A 16,340-nucleotide genomic window follows, 5' to 3' on the forward strand; every position below is an offset into this window, starting at 1 on the left:
TACTTTAATACTAACATGTAAAACACATGCTTATTAGCCCTGACATGACCATTGACTTGATGCTAAATTGAATGAGCTGCTGTCACCATATATGATCAGGTTTATTTAAAGGCAGCAGCATCATTGAATCTGACTGAATGCTTTAACAACAACAACAACAACAAAGAGAGAGAGAGAGAAAGGTATTGATTGATTCCAGCCCACAGTCAACCTCTGACTGCAAATGTTAATGAGGGATTATGCAGATGTAAAGGAAACGCAGCACAAAGACATTTAGCTCCTTGTTAAACTTGAACATCGGCTGCCAGTTGAATCGCAGCAGCTCCGGAGCTCTAATCTGCGTTTTTCTACCATCTTCCTTTTGTTTTTGTCGCCCGTGTGCGCGTTTCTCTGTGTTTTGTTTTCTCTCTCTCTCTCTCTCTCTCTCTTTCTTCCTCCCCTTCTCCCTGTTTTTTTTTCGCCGTGTTCTGCTGGGGACTTGTGAATGGCAGCCAATGGGAGGGTTGAGTCCCCTCAGCCTCTCAGCCTCCCTGACATCCACAGCGAGAATTGATGCAGCGCGACTGAGACGCGCAGTTGAGGTGGAACAACGGGCAACCGGAAAGCTGCAGTGAACGGATACTCTCCGACGAGGTTTTTTTTTTTTTTTTGCTTGCTTTTGCGCCTTTTTCCACGAAAATCTGGAAGAAACTTCACTATCAGGTGAGATTATTCCTCTTTCTTTTCGCTTGTAACTTCTTCTCAACCCCTGCCTCATCTCATCCGCGGCCACTTCTCGCTTTTATTTCTTCTGCGGCGTTTTTTTTTTTTTTTTGAAACGTCCGATGAATGACTGTGTCGCGCCTTGGTGTAGATTCTAATAACTGGGGCAAGATTTCGTGTTTGCTTTGCGTGCTAATTAGTGAGATAACTTGGGGCTTTGAATTGGAAATGAGTTTGGAAGTTTATTTGTATGCGCGTCGTTCAACTTGGGTCCATCAACTTTTAGCGCATTGTGCTTTTTGCCCCCTCCGTGCGTAATTCTCGCCTCGGAAGGTGCCCCTCCTGGTGCAGAAGGTCCCTGCTTGCCCGACCGCACGACGCAGCGGCAGCGAGCCACGTTTTGCCCCGGCGATGCGCTCAGCTGATGCAGGCCGAAACCAAACGCACACTTTGGCTCGTTTTTGTCACGTATGAAACTTGGCCGCTTTTACGCACGAACCCGGTGAGGTTGATTTTATCCTTTCGTTTTCCCGCACGCCCTTCTTCTCCTCCTTCCTCCCCTCCGTCGATGATCTCGCTGCAGCCAGATCCACGGGATGTGAATCGATGCAGGTGGGACAGCGTGCTCTGATAAAGGCGGATGACTGTCTCTCTGTGGCTGCCTGCAGTCGCGCTGTGATGCTCTGCTGCCCTTTTTTTTTATTTGGCTACCACCTCAAAACAAGGCCCCCCGATTCCTGTTTTATTTCTTTTTTTTTCTTGTGGTGTTGCTCTCCTGGAGTTGACTCAAGTTCCCTCCAACAGCATGTCCTCCAGCGTTATTGACAACAAGATGATATCAGTGATGTGGCTGTGAATATTTAATGTGCTCCTTGAATAATGCAGACAGGACTATAAAGGGATTAACTCGGCTGTTTTACTCTAAAGTTGCAGGTATTGACAGCTAGGTGAGTGGGAGAGGTGTGGTGAATGTAAGAGGCCTGTGCGAATCCTGAAAATTGAATTAAGTGCTTGGAAAAAGTTTCACTGTTGCCCCCCTCTACTGCTTCATGTTGGCTCAAAGTGAGCCTGAGGTAATACGCCTGGAGGCGACCATGAAGTTGTTTGGGGGGGAGTTGTGAAACTACCCGGGGTGCATTCTCCAACTGCACACATGCTTTCAAAATTACAAACTAGTCCTTAGCTGTGCAGTGGGAAATAAAGAAGCTTTACATTTGATAGGAGTAGGTTAACTTCCTTGCTTGCTTTTTATGATTATTATTTGATTCTATTCAGCTTGGTGAAAGGAGATTGTCTGAACCAGAGCAGGGTTTTTTTTATGGTCCAGGTTTTTTTTTCATGCGCCGGTTTGAAGTTCAGAGATGAAAGGGACAGAGTGGAATCTGTAGCTGATCAAAGTCATACAGAAAACACGACAGGTACTGAATATTTAACGGCGGCTGCAAATAGCGCACGCATGTGTGTGGGGATCATACGGATAACATGGTGTATATGTATTTACGGGGCGCCCGGCTGTGCGAGCGCCTCGCCATGAAGACGTTAAAAGCAATATTGCGGAACTGATTTGACAGGCAGGGGGATAGACACATCAGCGCCATCAGCATTTTTTAAACCGCAGCTCAGATTACAATAGACAGTCGCTCGCATTTCATCTGTCTCTTCTCCCAAATATCTTCACTCTGCGGGTCAGACGCTCAAGGGAGATTCCAAAAAAGAAAGAAAGGAAAGTCTGAATCTGCCGGCCGACTCCATCCTGTCCCTGTGAGCGCTGACGTCACGGGGATGGTGGGTTTACCCGACGGCCAGACGACGATGACCGGTGACCCGAGTTGATTACATTATTTGTGCTCCAGATGGGCAGCATCATTTTTGATGTGTTCCTGCTCGTAATATTGAACGTTTTGTCGTCCTGTGCAGCAGCAGCATCTGGAGCTAATAAAATCATATCCCAGCGGCCGCTCCGATTCCCCCCGTGGTGATGTCTGCGGCCTTCCTTCTCCTGTGCTGTTGTGTTTGCATACTTGTGGACATTTGTTGATCCTGCATGTACAGCGAGTGGCTCTGCAGTGTGTGTGTGTGTGCTCGGAATGCTTGACGGCGGCGTCGGAGAGCACCGCTGGGCATTGTAGTTCGCCTGATGCACCTTGATTTTTTTGAGTGCATCAGTCACGCTCTGTGAGAAGCGATAATAAATCATGACGTTGCCTGTGCGCTGGGGTTCCTCCTATGATTTCCTCCTGCCAAATATTTATCTGGAGTTGCTTCAGCCAAGTGGAGCTTCTCGCTTATCCTCCTCTTTCTCCTCCGGAGCAACACCCTCTCTCCTGCTAGCAGATTCCAACTTTCACCCCCCACCCTCCAACCCCCTCTCCAACACTACCTACCATGACACTGTCTTTTAATTCTAGAGGCTTCTCGTGACCATTAGAGCAACGTTTCTGCAGGCACAATGGCAATTTCGCAACTGCTCCGTACTAATGAGACAGATTCCCCTCAGAGACGCCTATTTATGGAGCAACCAGAACCGTAATTGCGATGAAACCCAAAATAAGGGTGTTTCTTCGCCGCACCAACACACACAGAAGGAGGCAGAAAAGTGTGACGTGTTCTTCTAGTTATATTGCTATCGGCAGGGGCCCGCCGCCGTCACCTTCCCCGCTGAAGGTCAACTCCGAGTCCCAGATTGAATTTTGCTATGACTAAAAAAGACACAGGAATTAGACGGGACGGTTATAAGCCGCGGCGAGGCTGTTTCTCGACAGGTTTCAGCAGAGGGGATTTGAGCTGCTGGACGGTGGCCAGGAGAGTCGAACATCACTGTAGAGTCTGCACAAATCCCCCCACGAAAAGGCCAGTTTTGCTCTCTGTGCGTTTGGAAGATAAATGCACATGGATCAGACAAAGTATACCTCACTTAACAATGGTTAATTATCCTTCCCTGCTTTGTGTAGGAGAGCACCAATTACATAGAAATATACTCGTAAATCTATCTTCAGAGTGCTCGGACGGAGATGTTTGTGTGTTGTCTGTGTTGGATGAGGCTGATGGTGTACAGTGTGTAGCTTAAGAACTGGTGATAAGAGAAGAGTCCAGCTTTATACAGTATGGCACACTAGGACGGATGTGACTATGAAATCACTTAGATTCATGTCTTTGGGGTGGGAGAAAGAGTAAATTGCTGCCAATGTTGAATAATGCAGTCTGCCAACAGCTTTTTTTTCTTTTTTTTTTTTTTTCCTCCCTCTTCCCCCTCAAACTGTGGCTTGGCTCCACAGCTTTTCTAATTATGAAGTGGCTGAGAGATAGCTTCACAACTCCCGACACTGTAGTGGGGGTGAGCGGAAGCTGGCCGAATAGCAATCTAACTGAATTACCAACAAAGCCTGACAGACTTGTGGAGTTTAGCGAGCATATTTGCAAAAGTAACACCCCCCCACCTACCTATTCAGTCATGAAAACGTAGACACAGATGCACAGACGAGGCGCAACGCGCACATTTGCTAGCAGGTACACACAGACACACAAACAGGCACAAATGCAAGCAAACAAACACAGTACAAAGAGGGAAGGTGTACAGTTCTCCACACGCTTCTCAGCACAATTTAACAAGATATATTAGTCACCCAGGAGGCAGCAGAAAGCCAGGCATCCACAGTGTGCAGTAGACTGCAGTCTGACAGTGGGAGATAGTGATTTACAACAAAGCCCTGTAGACCATGGCACAATTTCAGAGTTGCGGAAATGACACTGGTAAAGCAGGGGCATGAAAGTCTATCTACCAGCCACGTCTCATTTCTTACACCATTTGCCCCGGGAAGGGGAGGGTTGAGAGCGAAGGGGCAGATGACAAATCCAGTATTGTAGCTTCCTCCACAATGCCCAAGTGGAGGCTGAAATCTTTTTTCAGGTGTCATCTAAAACATGAGCAAAAACTAGAGGGAAGCCACCTTTCAAGGACACCAGGCAGTCCTCCTGTCTTAAATTTGAGGTGAAATCGATATCTTGACCCTGCGAGCATACCGTTAGACTTTGGATTGGATTTGGAATTAAATCTCTATATCCAATATGTGCGTGTGTGTGTTGGGGGGGGACAATAATCATGTAATAGTGGAAATCACAAGTCCAGATCACTATCAAAATCTTATCAAGCGTTGGCTGGCCCCAGGCTGATCTCGCTACCAAATTTCATGGAAATTTGTTCGTGAGTTTCTCAGACGCCATGCTGACATACAGAACGACTGACAGGGGTGAAAATAGAACTTCATGTGAAGGTACAAATGAAGCACATTTCAAGATGAAGAACTTGATTCATTATGAGAATCACAGTGTGGTGCCATGTGATGTGAGGCTTCGAAACTTCATGATACATCTCTGTAATTAATAAAAAATCCAACTGAGTCTCCACATAATCCTGTTTCTATAAAGTTAAATTGCATTTCCAGTTACATTCTGCCAGACTACATCATATGTTTGCCATTTACTGCTTTACTGTTCATCTTTTTCAGCCAACCAGTCATATATTATGTTGTATTTTAACCCAAACCATGACATTATTGCAAACCTTTACCAAGTACATTTGGCACCAAACCTTAACCAAGCTACTAGCATGTAAAAGTGAAATTTCTAAACCTAACCATTGTAATGTAGTGCTTTTACTGAAACAGAAACAGAGTGCAACCAAAAGTAAACCGTGAGAGAAAAGTTCAGTTGTAATACTGATGATCTTTAGATGATCACGGGTTGGGAAACTTTGTGTTTTCAGTAAATAAAGGGTCGCTGGTTCTCCACCTCCTACCATGTAACACAGACTTTGTTGCTGTTTTAAACTTATTGCCTTTTATTGCAATACCTTCTTTGAAAATGAAATCATCTTTCCCTCCAATTCAGTCTCCACAAAGTCATATTCCTATGCAACTGAACTGCATTGTCATTGCATTTTGGGATCACGTTTGCATCGTATTACAAATATGTGTCTCATCAACGTATCTTTGCCATTTATTTTGCTGCTTCACTGTTGTTCCTTTTCAGACAACCAATCATTTCAAACATGTTGTTAAAGGGTCGTATTTTATGATGTTTTTCTGAACCTAACCCAAGTAATTCTGGCACTTAACCAACTGTCTAAAAGTGTCTCACAAATGTAGTTTTGGTGCCTAAACTGAACCAGGAAGTGAATGAAAACCAAAAGTAAACAACAAGAGAAAATTCAAAGTCTTGCCCATCACAAGATGCTAACCCTCGTATTCTGGGTGAAAATCCAGTCGCTGGTTTATGCCTCTATCTTCCTTTTGTTCCTTGCAACTTGGACTCTGTCACTCTTTCAAACTAGGCGCCGCAACTACCAGGTCAAAGCTCCAAATTCTCCAAATATTTTGCAGTGAAATTGCATTCCTGAACAACTCAAAATCACGTTTCTGTACAACTAATCTGCATATTCGGAATGTAATTTGTTACCATTGACCAAATAGGATTCGCTTCTCAGAATTGAATTTTGTTTTCTGCCATTTGTTTACTTTTAGTTTTCATTTGCTTCCTGGTTTCTCTAGGCACCAAAACTACATGATTTAACGCTTGGTTGGGTGCTTTTAATGTTACGCACCAAATTTACTTTAGCAGGGTTACAAAAAATGTCTCAGTTTGGGTTAAAATACCACCTTTTCACTGCATGTTTGAAGTCCAGTGTTCTGGGTTACCAGGATGACAAGTCCCACCCCATCTAATATATGATTGTTTAGCTGATAAGAATCAACAGTGAAGTGAAGCAGTAAAATCAATTTGCAATAGATGTGGTGATTAGAAACATATTAGTGATGCACGATGAGAATATACTTCAAAACAGATATGAGAATTCAGTTCACTTGTAGAGGTTTAGTGTCCAGATTTTGTCCTACGACCGAAATTGAATTCAGCACCTTAATATTAACCATTCTGTCAACTGCTGCTGTATGTTGTCCTACAGTAAGGGGGGAAAAAAGTGCTCCAGGAGTCGATGTCGTGTTCGTAGTGTGTGTTCCAGTGCTGCCTTCAGCTAGCTGGTTCAGGAGAAACATTGTGAGTGAGTGCAGCAGACAGATCATGTCCGCAGGTCCTGCCTTTCCCCTCTAGTTGGATTCCTGTCGGTGCAAAGCCCAGAGGCTTAACTCTGGCTGCAGTAAGTGGACTGAGGAACGCTAAACACTGTCTGGGGGAAGGCTGCTGAACATGACAGCCAGTTAATAAGTGTATGGAAGACGAGCAAGTGCACGAAGGGGCGGAGGAGGATGAAGACGAAGAGGTGGTGGTGGTGGTGGACAACATGTCTGACTTTTGAGACTTTTATGAAAGCAAGAGGAACAAGAGGGGAGGGGGTAATATTGACTGTCAGATGACAAGAGGGTAATAGGAGATCAGAGAGTCCAGCCACAGGACAAGGAGCATTAGCGCTTGACTGGAGCACAATGAAGACAGAAGGCACTGAAGGGAAAGGGTCGGGTTGGTGGATGAAAGAAGGGGAGACTTTGAAAGAGCGAAGTGGAGGGAGGTATGGTAAGACAAGGCGATAATGATGCTTACTTTACTCCTGCAAGGCAGCCGCAGTGAGAGCTGTCAGCTTCAGGCAAACGCTGGCTGGTGGGACACTGCTGGGATGCCTTGGCGTGTTAACCCTCCAGACACCGCTGGCAGTATGTGATAGATTACGGGTGTGTAATTACATGTGAGTGTTTGTTTGCGAGAGACGGCGGCTGGTTGGTCGGCCGGTTGTCGAGGCTAGGCCGTGCGTGTGCATATTGAGGTGTGCCTTTATGTGACTCTTAGCGTGTCAATTTTTCTTGGCAGCGGTGAAAGCAGAGTGATGTGATTTTCCCCTCTAACAGCCTCCAGGAGTAATGATCCAGGTTATTGCGGATGACGTGTAACACCTCAACCCAGCGGGCATTGGCGCTGCAAAAACCTGTCCTTATAGGTTAGGCTTCAGGGAGGCTGTTGTGTTGGTGGCAGCACTGTGTGCACAATTCCTCTGCCTCCCAAACCTGTCACCTTCAGACAGGCCCCTCCTTCTGTGGATAATGGTCTCCTGTCTATGTTGTGAATGATATCTGGACTCTATTGTGTGGCTGTTTCCTCTGCTGCGCTATTGTCCTGCAGAATGCCTTTGTGAGTTTTTTTTCTTGTTTTTTTTTTTTTTTTTCCCCCAGTGAGGTACAATGGGCAGGCTGTATTCTGAGGTGCTGTAAATGAACAGGCAAACACATCAGCAAAGGTCCTATTTACTTTCAATCCCGGGAGTGAAAAAGAGAGGTTTCCGCCATTGTTTTGGCTCCTCTCAAAACATTAGGATGGCTCATTGTGAACAGGAGAAACAGAAAGACCTCCATACAAGCTACCTGTCGAAGCAAAGCATGTGTTCCACTCTGGGACTGTATATTCCTCAGGGAAGGACACAATACAAGCTTTCTGCAGCAACATGGGACGTGCAGTAATAACTGCGCGCCACAGTTTTGGGCTGAATAATACCCAGGGCGTCTCTCAGACAGTCGGGGAAACCTGTCCCCTTTGAGAAAAGGTCATTCTTCAAGACCCCCAGCAGCTGAACACTGTGCTCTGACATGAATAACTGACAAACGGATGTGTTCGGGTCTCGGAGGCCTCCAATTACTGTTTGACGCTGCTGTCCGTCAAAGAGAAACTAGGCCAGACGACCTTCAAGTTGCAGGCAGCGTCTGAGTCTGGACTCTGCTCTGGAGGAGCTTTAAGCGCCCTGCAATAATTGAGTTTGATCAAATGAAGGCGATGCCAAACTTGGGTTATTGTTTGCCCGAGGACAATGCAACAGTCAAATTCGTTGTTGGGAAAGATGCCAGGGGAATTTCTTTGAAATGGAAAAATTGCATTAAACATTCCATTTGTATTAATTATATTGTGCCTCTCATTAACATCGGTGCTCAGCAGTGCTGCCGGTGGTGGTACTGGGCTTAAAGCGGCACTCGGAGCAATAATATTAGAGGCAACCATTCATGCCTGAGGCGTACTCAAACTGCCTGTGATGTCACAGAATGAATGAATATAGCTTTATTCTGGAGCATTATGTCTAGACCTTTGGTCCTACGAGACATCAGTCACTCAAGTTACACACCACTAGATTCAATTAATCATAGCCTTAATTCAATCCAATGGTCGGGCCTCCCAGCTGTAAGCCTCTAAGTGGGTTTTAAGAGAGCTGGAGTCTGCTGGTGGTGTTGGGTCCTCCATGCGGGAGCTGAAGGGCCCCCTGTCTACCAGGGATTTAGTGACACTCCACAGGTCAGGGGTTAAACTCACAAAGGCAGGTGGAGTGCTTACTTAGGTGCACTGGAATGAGTGTGCAAACACAAGTGTTTAAGCGCACACTTGAGCATTTGTGCAAAAAAAACCCCAAACATCTACATTCACCTATTCACCAGCCTTCTCCACCACATAAACACGAGGCAGCAGCAGGTGTGTGTTCACGCCGCGAACACGTCAGAACTCGACCTGCAGTAGCAGCAGCAGCTACTTGTGAAATGCAGTGTGGATCTCCTCGGTCTCATAAATAATGGACGTTGGTGAAGCATCTGTCAACTTTTCTGTCAACCCTCTTCCAGATGGGAGTCAGACAGGCCATGCCGGAGCAGCATGTTACATACACATAACAAACCTCCATCCAGTGCACTCGCGGCCTGTTTACATCAGCACACTGACACCGGCGCTCACCTACACGCTTCAACCCATCCACTGATTTATTAGGTCCTGCACCCAGGCTTCCTCCACCGTTTCTTCTTGGACGTGCTCGCCACACACGGAGACACAAATTCAATCATTGCAGTGAAAAAGAGCAAGTGCGCTCCGAGGACCTCACCTCAAAGAAATATATATATTCAGCTCTCTATCTAAATACACCCCCTCTAAAGCATCCTCAGCGGTTAGAGAGGCTGTAAACACACACCTCCCTGTGTTTGTTGACTCAAATATGGCAGCGCTCACTTAACATGAAACACTTCCAAACTCTGTACCCGCTAAGTCATTTTTCAGAGGAAATCTTGGGTGGCAGGAGGGCTCTTTGTGCGCTGGTACAAGTTTTTTCGGTCTCTTCCTGTCTTGCTTCCCTTCACATTGTGGCAGCTGGGGCGGTAGGATGAGTGGGCCGGGCACTGCCGGGTGGCGGTTACTGTACGGTTGCTTTATGGACTAAAGCACTGTCTTCCCGGCCTTGTCGTAATAGAGGATTCAGCTCATAAAGCAGCATCATGATTTGCAATAAGCAGAGTTAGGGGAGAGTAATGAAGGTGTAAATCAACTGAGCCATTCTTTTTTTCTTTTAATCTGACGTTGGCAGTCTCTCCCTCTCTCTCTCTTCTGTTCTGTCCTCACCCTCCTCCTCCTCTTCAGCTTCTTCCTCCTTTTCTCTCTCTCCCTTTGCAGTAATGGAAAGCCTGGCACTGTGTAATAAAGCAGAGTGAGCAGCAGTATTAGTAAACAGCCGCCGCAATCATTCAGCCAAGTCCAGCTCCTTTATTTTGTGTGTGTGTGTGTGTGTGTGTGTGTGTGTGTGTGTGTGTGTGCGAAGTATTTCATAGCCCCGTATGGTGTTAAGGTTGTGGGCGTGGGGGGCTAATGAATGAGGATGGAATGAAGAGTATTTAATTCCAGGCTGGGAGAGGGAGCGGTGGGGACTATTCGCTAGGCCTCCTCATAAGAACGCCTTTGTTTTCATTTTTTCACAGGACAAAAAAGCCTTCTTGTTCCTCTTTTTTTGGGGGGGAAGCTTTGGGAATGTAGATGCAAATTTGCAGCATACAAGAGGAATGGGACCACACAGCTGTCAGCAGGGCTTCCCCACCTCCATCTCCCCCCACCTACACTTTTTACCCTAAATAGAGACGTCGTCAGAAATTTTTTGGAGTTGGATTGGAAGCAATCATCAAAAAAGAGGAGAGGAGAGAGAGAGAGTGGAGGTCCAATACTCCCAGAGTTAAAATGCCTGGCTGGGAATCATGTTAAAATTTCCATTCCTCGCTCCAAATCGATCGTATGGGTCCCTGCTCTCCAATATCCATGGTCACCTTTGCTATAAAGTAGGGTATTACTTCTTTAATGCAGTGGAGTTTCATTCTGTGACCAGTGAGGAGAGGAAGGAAAAGAAATGTATCTAGTGACCTCAAACGCAAAGAAATGACGCCTGAGGATAATGAAAGAAGGGAACCTGAATTCATATAAATATATAGATATGTATGTGTGCGGTTCATGAGCGGGATTTGTTGCTTAAAGTCTGCCCATGACATTGGCTTGAATTATTTCCCTCGTCTGCCTGTTTAACTCCAGCTAGCCTCCACGTTAATACAGTATTGATTGTTTATCTGTAATAACACGGCGCTGCTCGGGTGACAACAGATGGAGAGGGAGGTAAGAGGGGGTGCCGCGGGTGGTAAGGTGGTGATAGATAATGCCCTCTTTTGACTGGTGCCTGGCGATTGTGAATCTGGGGGTAAAGAAAAAAAAAACGAGGTGCCTGAACATATCCTATCTGGCAATAGTCCAGGTGTGAAATGGGAAATAGAAACTGGGGTTGAGGACGTCAGTGCAATGTGGCCGCTGCTTGATAAGGCTGTCTCCGAATAATTCAATCTCCTGCTCCCACAGTTCTGGTAACTTCCCCAGTTGCCAGCGCCGCCGCCGTCCACCCCTCAACTCTCTTGCCCCTGGGCCCCGGAGCCCATATGGCCAGCTACAGTGTCTCTCCCTGACCTATGGCCGGGTCTGTTGTTGAGCCAAACCCCCCTGAGGAGCTCGGTAATTACAAATAAGCTGGAAGTCACACCAGCCACGAGGAAAAAGGTGAGTGTGATTAAAGATGTGTGTACAGCAAAGTTCAAGGGGTGCTCCACTGGCATGTGGGCGCGTCGAAACCGTGCGTCTCGGCAGCGCTCGGGAATCAAATGCTAACTCGGATCAATCAGGCTTCTTTGTTCATTAGAGTCGTCCGTTCCCCCAAGAGTGACAATAAAAAAACAGCCCATCACAGCGCTCATTTCAGTGATGAGGCCCCGGCGTCCCTCAGGGATAACAAGCCGAGGTAAATAAACATGAGTCACAGTTAAGGTCAGAGCAGATCGCGGCCGTCTGTTGTTCATCTCAGAGGATGCCCGAATCCCTTTTGACGTGATTGGACTGAGAACTGTGCAGAAAAGATCTTTATTTACCAGCAAACGCCGCAGGATCCACTCAGAATTGTATCGCAGTGAAATGAAAAGCCGGCTCAGGAAAATATGTATGTATATGCGCCATTTGATTCTGATGCCATCGCAAATTATGTGACTTATTCCTGAACGGTATTCATGCAATTTGTGCTATTTTTATTTGTTTGTTTTTCCTCTTTTTTTTAAATCCCGAGGCTGAGCTGAAGTCCTGCCCGTGACAAATGGCTTTCTTAACACTCGACTGCCTCTCTGGTTTTAGTTGGGTGCAGTCGAAGACGAATTTTTGTCCAATTTGAGGCGAGTCAAAAGCCGGAGAAATCAGTGCACGTCTCCGACTTCTGAGAGTCTCCACTATTAATAATGTAAAAACAGGTGCTCCTAACTGTCGCCGTGTTATTTTATGGTGGGCTTCGAGGAAAGGTCATTACTCTTAGTCATGAGGGGGGGAAACACATTTTCTCCGTGCGGCCCTTTTTATTAGGGCCATATTTTAGGCGTGGGTGATGTCTTTGTTTTAGCTCCATGTATTATTTAGTGTTGTGTGACAACTGTGTTTGTGGCCGCATCGCCGCTGACCCGCTGTTACAGTCGATATGCGCTTGGATGGAAATGTGCTTCCACGTCGCTCCCTCTCATGTAATTGTCACAACAGGGGAGGCCGAGAGAAACGTGGGAACACAACTCCTCTGCTGATTTTCAATTCATTGCACCAAGTTTGACCTTTGTGTAGTCCAATCAATGCATCTGCTTGTGGAGGCGCACTATTCATTTAAAAGTAGCCGCTCCGGCGTGATCTAATATCCTGGTAGGGCAATATTATTAGCAGGCAAACAGCGTTATTGATATAGAAATAACAGCTTTTAATCACCGGGCTTATTGTGAATATTATCCTTCCACTGATGCAGCTCTGGCCTTTTGCTCCAGATTTTGCAGGGCTTAAATGTACAGAGAGAAGAAAAAAACGCACAAGACTCGTGCGCTTGACTGCACACGGGACATGCAAACACTTGGGAAATGCTGATTTGCATAGAGACGGAGGCTCCAGTAACCACCAGTGTATTGCCACAAAGGCCACAGTGGGGGGAAAGCAGGAAGCCGGCGGACCTCCCATCCCTCCCCCCCTTCAGTTTTGCTATTATTGTCAACCCCCTCTTCAGATGACAGCGGTGTTAGACCACCGACAAAACATGTGCACACAGGAAAGCAAACATCTGCGAACCCCGGATGAATGCCATTAAGCTATTATTTCTTTGCTCTTTATGTGAGAGGATGTCTCGTGCCCATTTGTTCTGCCGTCGGAGCGAGGATGACCACATCTGTTTGCCACCGGGGCTACTAGGCGTTATTAATCTTCGCGAGAGGACATTTAGCGAAATCAAACCTCCATTTATTAGCCCCTAGCACGGCGGCTGAGGAACTGGCAAGAGGAGATAATGACTTTAAGCTCCCATTTAGTCAATTAATTCTCAGAAGTGGAATCAGAAACCGCTTGCTTTCAAAAAAAAAAAAGAAAAAAAAAAGAAAAGTGAGTCTCTGTTGTTTACAGTGACATAGTTCAAAACCCAGTCATTATTTGGCACTAGAGCGAAATGATGCTACCCTGAGTACACTAGGAGAGCCAGGAAAGGAGTGATTTTTGGAGAGGAGAGGCCCTTTAAAATAATGTGCTTAGAGGGTTCTCTTCCAGCCGCTCTGTCACTCCATGGTAAACACAGCCATAAACACTGCTGCAAGTTCATAGAGGCCCATCTTTGTTTTTGTCAAAGTGACAACAGGGAGAAGGGATGAGGAGGGAGCGAGCAGAAAGACGGAGCAGTGTGCCGAGAGCTGGCAACCCGCAATTTAGTCCAGACTGTGGAGACATAAAATCAAGTGCACTAGAGGAATGGTTACTTCAGGAGCCCTCTGTGGGTTCTTAACTGGGCCACTCCGGCGATGGTTTTTTGCTTCAGACTGAGTGATGCAAGCTCGGCTGAATGATGGCACGGGAGGAAATAAGTAGAAAACAGGCAAAGTAGCTCTCATTGACTTGGCCCAGATTGTATGATTTATATGGGTTATTTGGTATGCATTTGGGCAGCCAGGCAAGGTAATGTGTTTGCAGTGAGCTCTGGAGCGGTGCGCCGGGATGAATGCTGTGGGCTAACCCTGCGTCTGACACTATGAGCTAATTTGTTTGGATTACTGTCATCCACTCAGAGCCACAGAGTCACATCTGTGTCATGTGTGATCGGGAAATTGATTAACCGTAAAGTCCACAATGTGTGTGTTTCATACTAAGGATTTATGTGTAGTTTTTGCAATGAAAAACTAATTTCTCAGTGTTTCTTTAGATATCTATTGGTAGGAATTGGACCGATTACTGGATCCAATACTCAGTATTTTACCACTCATCGGTATTGTTTTGTTTTTTAACCTGTTCCCAATACAGTTAATAGATTTAAAAACCAATGTAGTTTCAAAAGGAAATATTGGTGTCAAAATTTAAGAAATATGCTTAACTGTTCGGCTCCTTTCAACATTTATCCTTTAACGTTGATGGGCTATTACTTATGCCGAGTAACCAATCAGATAGTGCCGTGGGCGGGACCTTGCTTGAGAGACAACTACAGAAGCTACAGAAGAAAGAAAGATGAAGTTGTAACAAAGCCAAAGTAGCTCTTTTTTTTACATTTATTTATTGTATCAGGATTCATTTAACTCTCTAAACCTCCAAACCTGTTCAAAAATCTGCAAAATTACACGATTGAAGTGAATGAGAAACTCTTAAAACAGAAAGAATTCAAGGTTCCTGATGGAAGAAGGTGTTGCATGGAGTTCTGTCAGGAAAATGAACATAATCTCAACTTTCACATCACTCCAGTCTTATTTAAAAATTGACCAAAAATGGACAATTTGTACTAGATCCTTTAAAAAAAAAACATAAAACAAAAAAAAAAAAAAAAAAAAAAAAAATATATATATATATATATATATATATATATATATATATAAAAAATAATTCTGCACGCACTAATTGATGCAACTCTCAGAGCCAGTAGCCTGTGAAACCAGAAAGAATCCTTCGGTTTTGACCTAATCGTGGGGAACACGGATTTCTGTCATTATTCTGCTTAATATATACTTCATTCTACATGTCTTGTTTAATAATTAACCTATAATTAATGGTTTGGTTGTAGATCCTGAAAAAACTAAAAATTCTGCGACCATTGGTGCACTTAGAAGCAATAAGTGACTCATCTGCGGCCAACATTCACATGGAAAAAATTTGACTGAATTGCAGGCATTGTGTTCACAGCGAACATAAAAGATAACTATGAAAACAAATTGAAATGTAAATAGTAAAATATCTATAGTATGTAGAGACACCATTTGTTTATCTGTTTTTTCTTTCTTGGTGTCATCTTTCAGTTTTATTTTTTTCAGTTTATGGAAAATAAATCTTATTTTTTTAATGATTTATGACATTAGAAGTATGCTATAGTGCATGAAAGACATGTTTGAGGTCTCCCTACTTCTAGTCACGAGGTGCAAGACTTCACTTTTATGGTGAAAAATGATCCAACGATGTGGAAAAAATGTGGAAAAAACACCAAGAAGCTGCTTGGGAGTTCAGACGGTTTAACATGCAATACCTCTAGTAACAGTCTATTGACAGAAGGATGAAGGTTTGAAGTTCTGTTTTAATTAAACATATGTAGAACATTAAAAAACAAAGGCATTTCTGCAAAGTTTTGTGTTGGAGTGTAAATTTTGGCTCGTAGATTTGTATTTTCACGCGTTTTGGCTGTGGATGATGTTTGTGCAGGGGAGTGTTGGTTCCACATCTTTGAGGGAAACCTGATTTGCTATTTAGAAGCAGAAAGGGGACTCAGAGAACCGTTAACTAAATCTTGGTGCTATTCCAGCGCTGTAGGTTGAATCCTAATTTTCGACTGGAGGTGTTTTGCACTACAGCGCTGACATTCAGTCAAGAATTTCTGCTCAGCTTTGCATTCCAATTTGACTGGGGATTTTCAGCTGTTTATTCGGCGGCGTTTTATGACAATGATTTTGTCCTCCTCAATCCTGTTTTTTTCTTTTTAGAAATGTTTTCCTTTGCTCTAATATCCCCCCCCACCCCCTCCACATCTGTCTGAAATCTCCTTTCAGTGATCAATTTCCTCACCTTAATCTGTGAGGCCTGCCTGTACATCACATCGGAGCGGGGTAAAGTTATTTTCAAAACAATGCAACAGTGTGTCTAGACACTGTTTCCCAGCTAAGCAAGAGATCAATACATATTGACAGGGAGAATTTTTCTGTTTGGTCTCATCTGCATCCATTTCGTGTCCCTGCAGTGACAAGGGACACGACAAGCTTGTGTTTTATTTGGAGCAAAAGCTCATCCAGATGCTGGAAGATGTGGGGGAAGAACTCGGCTGTGAACCACTGACCCACATGAGC

At 44.9% G+C, this 16,340-nt stretch overlaps 1 protein-coding gene across 2 annotated transcripts in view; it reads left to right on the forward strand.

The window, feature by feature from the left end:
* Positions 1–335: 335 nt before the first annotated feature.
* LOC111565026 (cadherin-6-like) overlaps positions 336–16,340 on the forward strand; it is a 90,933-nt gene continuing 74,928 nt past the window's right edge. Inside the window, exons 1-2 of one of the 2 annotated variants that reach the window (XM_055006966.1) lie at positions 336–702; positions 11,338–11,532. The gene's annotated coding sequence lies outside the window, so the exon portion shown is untranslated. The remainder of the gene's footprint in view (positions 703–11,337; positions 11,533–16,340) is intronic. The other variant, XM_055006965.1, reaches the window with a different exon arrangement.

This window comes from Amphiprion ocellaris, chromosome 22 (assembly GCF_022539595.1).
Source record: "Amphiprion ocellaris isolate individual 3 ecotype Okinawa chromosome 22, ASM2253959v1, whole genome shotgun sequence".
NCBI classification, from domain to species: domain Eukaryota; kingdom Metazoa; phylum Chordata; class Actinopteri; family Pomacentridae; genus Amphiprion; species Amphiprion ocellaris.